General features: G+C 43.8%; 1 long non-coding RNA gene across 1 annotated transcript; it reads right to left on the reverse strand.

Moving 5' to 3' along the window:
- Window positions 1–882: 882 nt before the first annotated feature.
- Window positions 883–6154, reverse strand: LOC145516438 (uncharacterized). Its single transcript, XR_014061393.1, has 2 exons — window positions 4979–6154; window positions 883–2028 (listed from the first exon to the last, which is right to left on the reverse strand). It is a non-coding gene; the product is annotated as an uncharacterized LOC145516438 (long non-coding RNA).
- Between the last annotated feature and the right edge of the window lie 2298 nt (window positions 6155–8452).

Raw genomic sequence — 8452 nt, forward strand, 5'->3', positions numbered from 1 at the left:
TTCTTTAGAGTAAAAGTACGGATCAGAATGAAGTCTTCATTTAGTGAGATTATTTTAATAATAGGAAGGCTCAATCATTTATTGTATATTCCTGGGTAATAGGGAAGAATACAACCCTTCACGGAAAGATGACTAAAACCATACATCACCCCCAAAATATCATGACGCTGGCCAGCAGTGTCATACCCTCAACATTACTGATCCTGAAAGTCTGAAAAAAGAATTGTGATTTCTGAAAGGAAAAAAAGTACATAGAGCAAAGCAAACACATAGGGTAGTGTATTTTGTGGTTGCCTCATTTTCGTCTTACCTCAGTTTTTCTTTTCAATTGGTTGTTTATCTTTTTCCAATAGATTAGTAAAAGTTCAAAGCTTAACAACACCTGGCATTTATTTTGCATATTTGTTCTCGATTTGTTTGCTTTTCAGCCTTTTTTATGTGTGGGATTTGATACCATACAGAAGTTCTTACTGTTTATGTGATCAACTATAACAATCCTTTCTTTGATGATTTTTGGCTTTGGCATTATGTTTAGAAATGCCTTTTCTAACCCCAAAGACATCAAAATTATTTACCCCTATTTTGTTTAATCTATAAATGTTCCTCTTTTACAATTAAGTGTAAAACTAATCAGAATTTATTTTTGTGTGAGGCATGCATGAGGGAGTGAAATAAATAGTTTGCCTCAATTGGTTGGTCATTTTCCCGACACCATTTATGAACTGTACAGCCTTTCCCCAATGATTAGAAATGAAATTTCCATCATATATCACAACAAAACAAGTGCACAAGGGTACACACATCCCTTAGGTCTGTTCTGGACTTCTATTCTCCTATCATTTGCCTGCCTATTCCTGAACTAATACAACACAATTACAATTATTATAGTTTTAAGCTGTATTTTATTTGATGATAAGACAGAGTCTCCCTCATCACTGTACTTTTTCCAAAAACATATTAGCTATTCTGAAGTGATCATTCTTCTAAATAATTTAGATTTCATCAAATTCCGAATAACACTCCATTAGTATTTTTACTGGAATTACATTAAATTTATAGATGAATCTATAGCAAACATTTAATATTTTCACTGGGAAGACGTCTTTTCAATCTCCCTTTAAGATTTTGTAACTTTCTCTACATTGTTCCTGGATATTTCCTGGTAAGCTTATGAAAAGTTGATTTTCTCTCTGTGCCCACAAGTTGTGTCACAAGCACCATGGTGGAATCTCCTTATCAGATTTACAGTTGTAGGACAGGTTTGCCTATCTCAGCTCCCAGGCACATTTCCTCTTCCCACAGGCTTTACTTCTGTCTCCTTGGTGTGGTACCTCCCTCTGACCCCCACTCTCTGGCTTCTGGTTTCAGAGAACCCGCTTAGTCATCCTGATTCCCTGCTCCTGGGCTCTCATTTACTCCCCACACAATGCTTACTTCACAGAGATCGAAACTCACTCGATTATTTTTCTTTTGCTGCCCAACAGACAACCACAGGCTTAGCAATGTAAAATAACGCACTTGTGGCATCTCGGTTTCTGTGGGTCAGGAGTCGTGGCCTGGCTCACCTGAGTCTCCTGCTCGGGGTCTCACAGGCCGTCGTTAGGCTGTCAGTGGCGTGCATGCCTTTCTGGATCTCGGGGCCTCTTCCAGGCTCATGGGCTGTCGGCAGGGTTCAGTTCCTTGCAGCTACAGGGCTGAGGGCCACACTTTCTTGCTGGCTGTCGCTAGGGCCTTTGCGTGTGGTCCTCTCTTGAGCCTTCTCACAAATGACCGTTTCCACTTTCCAGGCCAGTGGGAGACTCTCTTCTTCTGTAACATAACCACGGGGGTGACACCATCCATCACCTTCACTATTCGCTATTGGCTAGAAGCCAGCCACGGGTCCCTGCCCTCAAGAGGAGGGGATTATTCAGGGCTGTGAGTAATCTTCAGAGGTCACTTTCAGGTGCATCTTCCATATTCACAAGTCTTAGGCCATTTCCAGCACCCTCACAAATTCCCAGTCACTTCTCAGATTTGGAATATTGCCTGAAATATAACAGAATGGACGTGAGGACAAGGGGAAAGAGGGACAGGTGGTATTGGGAGGAAGGAGAGTAGGAAGCAGAAATCCAGGCACTCTGCTCCCTTCCCAGCACTACAAAGTCTCTGACATAGGCACTGGCTCTCCAAATCACGGAGGCACAGTAAGGGGATGACATAGCTGTAAGCCACACTGGCTATTCTTAGTCCTCCCCATCTGCCTCATATTTATTGTCAGTTCCTTCATAATTCTGGAATTTTGTGGTTAGTTATTTTTCAGTGTTATTGCAAGTTTTGTCTTTTTTTCCCTAAGTCTTTGTCTGTATGTTAGTAAGAGGTTAGGGAAAACTGCCAGGCCCATGATGCTTTGAACCTGTCTCAACCAAGCCAGTCTCTATCAGGCTTCCACTTCTGTCTTCCCAAGAGGGTACTGCTGCCTGGTTTCTGGTTCTTTTGGATCTAGTTCAAGGATGAATGTATGCAGACTAGCTCTCTGTGCCTCTAGATGCTGTGGATATCAGAAGCATATCTGCAATGCTGGCAGCCATTTCATTCTCATGATAACCTACTGAAGTAAATATTTTTAAACCACTTTATGGAAGAGGAAGCAGAGGTTCTGTCCAGACAAATAACTTCCCCAATGTCACACAATCAGTAAATGACAGAGCTTAGATTCAAATCACCCTTTGCCCGACTCCAAAGCCCTTCTGTCATATCATGCTCTCAGGGTGGGGGAACACCTCCTGAAATAGTTAAAGGCATTTAGTAAAACTCAACACAATTTTCCTATACTTAATTCAGTCTATAATCTCAGAACCCTAAAGTAGTAATCAACTACAGCTTTCCGCTGTTAGGAGTTTTTCATAGTGAAAATGGAAAACATTCTCATATCTATGTAGACCTCATCACCTTTGTCCCACAAATTTTATACCTTAAACAAAGCAAGTAAAGTCAATGTTTGAGGGAGCTGATAGTCATACTGGGGCTTTCTATTCAGCCATCACATGAACCCCTTGTCTCACACCTCCCTGAAACCAGCCACACTAAACAGGAACATCAGCAAGTCACAGGTAGACTCCCCACTTGGTTCCTTCAAGAAACTCTTTAGGAGGCAGTGCTTCCTGATGGGAAAGGACATGGATACTGGAGTCAGAGTGTCTGGGTTCAAACCCTGGGGCTGTGTGCCCACCAGCTGCCTTTGCAGGAAGGTCATGTGCAGGATGGCGGGATTATAATAGACATACACTAAATGTAAGTTCTTTTTTTCTTTCTTTTTTTTTTTCAGTCCCTAAGTCATGTCCAAGTCTTTTGTGACCCCATGGACTATAACCAGCAAGCTTCTCTGTCCATGGATTTCCCAGGCAAGAATAGCAAAGTGGGTTGCCATTTCCTTCTCCAGGGGATCTTCCCGATCAAGGGATCAAATGTATGTCTTCTTCATTGGCAGGTGGATTCTTTACCACTGAGCCACCTGGGAAGCCTTTTCTTTTCTTTTGTTTTTAAATTGGGGCATAGTTGCTTTACAATGTTATGTTAGTTTCTGCTGTACAACAAAATGAGTCATCTCTTCATATACATATATCCCCTCCTCTTGGATCTCCCTTCCACCCCTCTCTCATCCCACCCACCTAGGTCATCACAGAACACCAAGCTGAACTCCCTGTGCTATATAGTAGGTTCCCACTGGCTAGGGTTTACACATGGCAATGCACATACATCAATAGCTAAGATATCAACATTTACAAAGGTGTCTTACAAAACAAGAGACCACACAGCGTACCCGCAGGTGGAGGCAGAGACTCCCCAAGTCCCCACAATATATTTCCGCTGACCACAAGCCCATCCCCATTGACTGACTGAGCTGCCTGCCTGCCTGCTAACTAGGTACAAGTAATTACCGAAACCAAGCCCAGCACATTCCTAAGTGTTTATAGATCATCAAAGGTCAATTTCTCTGGCATATTAGCCTCATTAGGCTTAAGATTTAGGCCCACCTAGGGTCCATTCCTGCAGCAATCTTGGGCAAGTCACAAAATCTGGCCAATTATCCATGGCCTTCTGTACAGTAGTTCTCACATATGGTCCTAGCCAGCATCAGTATCATCTGGGAACTTCTTAGAATGTAAATTCTTGGGCTCCACCCCAGAAATGCTGAATCAGAAACTCTAAGGATGAAACCCAGAGATCTGTTTTAACAAGCCCTCCAGGCATGCTAATGTGAGAACCACTGCTCCAACACCTTGGGTTATGAGAATGAAATAAGATTATGCATCTGTTCCGCCATGTACATTTCTTTCTTCTTTGCTTGGCCGCACAATGCAGTATGCAGGATCTTAGTTCCCCAACCAGGGATCGAACCCCTGCAGTGGAAGCCCAGAGTCTTATGTGCAGTGGGACCACTGGACTGCCAGGGAAGTCCCTACCACCTGCATTTCTGTAGCACAAATCACCCCATCAGTGACTGGTTATAGAGGAAGGATATCAGAAGAATGTGAAAACTGCATGTTATAACGCACATAATTGCACACTCATGTGTCACATTGCAGGGTTTCCAGATGGCGCTAGTGGTAAAGAACCCGTCTGCCAATGCAGGAGACATAAAAGATGCGGGTTCAATCCCTGGGTCGGGAAGATCCCCTGGAGAAGGGAATTGCAACCCATTCCAGCATTTTTGTCTGGAAAATCTCATGGACAGGGAGGCCTGGCGGGCTACAGTCCATAGCATTGCAAAGAGTTGGACACTGAAGCGACTTAGCATGCACATGCATGTCACATTGCACTGTGAAAACTGCGTATTGTTTTCCACCATATCGTAGGTGAGTTTTCTAAGCAAAAGGAGCTGGAACAGCAGAAGTGGAACCATGATCTTCAGTCAAAAGGGAAAAGGTCAGAAGCTTGGCTGCTACATCATCAGCAGGAACTTTTTGCTGTTTTCTAGGAAATATAAAACTCGCACCTGTTCCAGGGCTGCCTTCTCCATTAGCACATCCCAGCCTCTGAGCGCTCAGCTTCTGTGAGGTTGTCCTGCCTCCTGTGTTCTCCTTGACAGTAGCTCCATTCACCCAGAGCTAATTTCCTCTGCCCTACCTCTGCTCCTGCCAGTGTTGGTGTAAGAAAAAATTACCAGCTTCTCATCTCCATTGTTTTTGGGGATTTTCATACCCCTGTGGCAGCTTCTAGTCTCCCAGCTGCTGCCAAGGGGGTCCAAGTGACCTCCCCAGGTAGTAATGTTTGTTTGGGCTCATCAAAGTTGCACAGAATTTGAATGGTCTATCTTGGAGCTATATTTTCCATAAGTCCTATTATTTTTTTATGCGGAGTTTTGCAGATGGCAAAATTTTCTGAGAAGTATAATTTTATGTTTCAAGCAGAAATGCTTGTATATGTAAAGTCCCTCGCACATAGTACAGACTTAATAATTTTTATTATTAGTCCATGTCTACTGTACTTTGTCCTTGAAATACTGATAAAAAAAAACCAAGAAAACCCCATAGTGACAGCTCCAATGCAGAGCCAAGGAGCACCACGATAATTCTGATAATGCAAGGATGAGATTTTTACCCTCTTTGGCCAATATTAATTTTTATTATTAGTCCATGTCTACTGTACTTTGTCCTTGAAATGCTGACAAAAAAACCCCAAGAAAACCCCCTAGTGACAGCTCCAACGCAGAGCCAAGCAGCACCACGATAATTCTGATAATGCAAGGGTTAGATTTTTACCCTCTTTGGCCAATATTTTGAATGACATTCATTTGGAGCAATTCCTCCTGCTTTCTTTTCCCTTTTCTTTTTCCAGCTGGAGCAGCTCTTTCTAAGGCATGGGGATATTTTATCCACTTCTATGCATTTAAATCCTTAATTTCACTGTCTCTTTCTGTGTGACTAGATCAGGCACTTATTCTTAGAGAGAAACAGCCAGGTGAAGAGTAATTATCCTGGCATCATTTCTGATGTTTACAGAGTATGGCACTCAAACTTGAAATCTCCAGTCACCTTTGCCGGCAGGGACTAGTTCAGTCCCCTCACCTGACAAGAATGGGAACTGAGGTCTGGCTCAAGGTCTAAAAGCAGAACAGTCTGGCCAGAAGAGGCAGCCAGGTGTCCTGGCTCCTAATTCAGTGTTCTGTCTCTGAATGTTTACTCTCTAACCAGACCCTGGCTTATGAGGTCATTGCTAAATTGTTACCTTAAACATGAGGTCGATGGTCAAAACTGCTGATCCACAGGTCAAATTCAGCCCACAGACATGCTTTGTTTGCCCTTGCGTTGTCATAAAGCTGGATGCTTCACATTCAGAATGTCTGGCAACCCCGAGCTAATAGCCCCACATGGCAACACAACAATCAGCTGGAGCTGATGAGCGTCTTTCCCTTTCAGCCAGGACGGGCTCGCTCAACCTCGTCACAGTCCCTAGCACTGCCTGTTGTTGTACACTTACACAAACCTATCCTCACACGTGCACACACATTCTGTATTAGCCTGCTAGAGCTGCCGTAACAACGTACCACAGGCTGGGGAGCTTAAATGACACCAATTTTTTTTTCCCACAGTCCCAGAGGCTAGAAGTCCAAGATTAAGATGTCGGCAGGGTTGGTTTCTTCCAAGGCTTCTGTCTTTGGCTTAGAGGTGGCTGTCTTCTCCCTGTGTCTTCACATGGTCTTCCCTCTCTATATGTCTGTGTCCAAACTCCCTCTTCTTATAAGGACACAAGTCTTGTAGGATTAGATCCCACACTAATGCCCTCATATTAACTCAATTTCTTCTTTGAAGACTATTTCCGAAAACAGTCACATTTTGAGGCACTGGGGTTTAGCACTTCAACATAGAAATTGAGGGAGGGGGCCACAGGACCTAATCCAACCCATAACATAGTCCTTCCTCCTTCCATACCACCTGCTTAACCCCAAAGGCATATGAATCTGCAATTGTGACAAGCAGGGGCATACTTTCGTTTATTTAACTTTCACAGCTTTGTGTCTATTTCATAGACAGCCCCTATATGAAGTGCCTTAATGATGAAGTGCATAAAGCACACTTCAAAGAGATGCAAAGTTTTAAAGACAGGAAGACCCTCAGAGACTATCTCCCGCATTGGTTTTCAGACTAAGTGAATTCGCTCAGTCGTGTCCAACTCTTTGTGACCCCATGGACTATAGCCTACCAGGCTCCTCATCTATGGGATTCTCCAGGCAAGAATACTAGAATGGGTTGCCATTTCCTTCTCCAGAGGATCTTCCTGACCCAGGGATCGAACCTGGGTCTCCCGCATTGTAGGCAGACGCTTTATCGTCTGAGCTACCAGGGAAATCCATTCCTCTTTTTCAAACTAAGTCACAAAACAAAAGTGAAAAAGAAATGGATACGTAAAATAGCTAAGCGTCATTCCTATTCTCCAAAATGGCTCCTAAGAAAGCTCCAGAAGATACTGGGCCTCTAAACATGAAACATGATTTGAAAACCACCGATGTAATCCAAATCATTCAGTTTATGTGTGAGAAACCTGAGTTCATCCACATGCCCAAGGCCACCAACAGCAGGGCAGTATCAGATCCCATATCTCCTTCCTGTGTAGGTTCCAAAGAAGTCATGGTGTCAGTGGATGCAATCAGGACAGTTTGAATGACATCATTAGAACAGGGAAGTCCTGATATTGTATTGGTGGGAAGGGCAGCCTGGAGCCTAGATCTAGGAGTCAGCAGACCCAGATGATAACTGTGCTTTGCCAGTACTGGCTGTGCAACCCTGAGGATAGAGGGCTTGACCCCTCTGTTCCTCTCCATGCGCAGTAAGATTACTAATCCAGTAAGATTAGACTTCATGGGCTCTTTGTTGTTGTTGCTGTTGTTGTTCAGTCGCTAAGTCGGGTCTGACTCTCACACTCATGAATTGCAGCATGCCAGGCTTCCCTGTCCTTCACTATCTCCCTGAATTTGCTCAAACTCATGTCCATTGAGTCAGTGATGCCCATGGGATCTAAGGTCCCTTCTAGTGTCAAAATACTAAGGATTCCACACTGTTACACTTAGAGTAATTCTGCTCATCTTTACTTTTGCTCCATTGGTACAAAACTTCATGATAACTTCTTGCCCCACAAGCTTGTGCTCCAGTAAAGGGAAGGCTCACACTTTTCACACCCAGAGAACCCTCCACCCTGGAGAAGGGACCCTCAGACCTCATCTGCTGATCACCAGGGTGACTTGCAACTGTGGCGTAAATCCATATCACCTGCCTTCACTAATCAAGGCCTTTTAAGATTTACATGTCCTCCAAGACAAATGGGGACTAGACACAATGTTTGCTGGGGTCGTTTTCTAGGAACTTAGAGTCGGGTGAGTCTAGTTCAAGCTGAAGCCTGTTAAGACTGGATAGGACCACCCACCCTCCAACTGGGCATGTGCAAATGTCCTCTCCATGACCTTTTGAACGTG

Source organism: Giraffa tippelskirchi, chromosome 8 (assembly GCF_054371585.1).
Source record: "Giraffa tippelskirchi isolate mGirTip1 chromosome 8, T2T-mGirTip1v1.2.pri, whole genome shotgun sequence".
Lineage (NCBI taxonomy): Eukaryota > Metazoa > Chordata > Mammalia > Artiodactyla > Giraffidae > Giraffa > Giraffa tippelskirchi.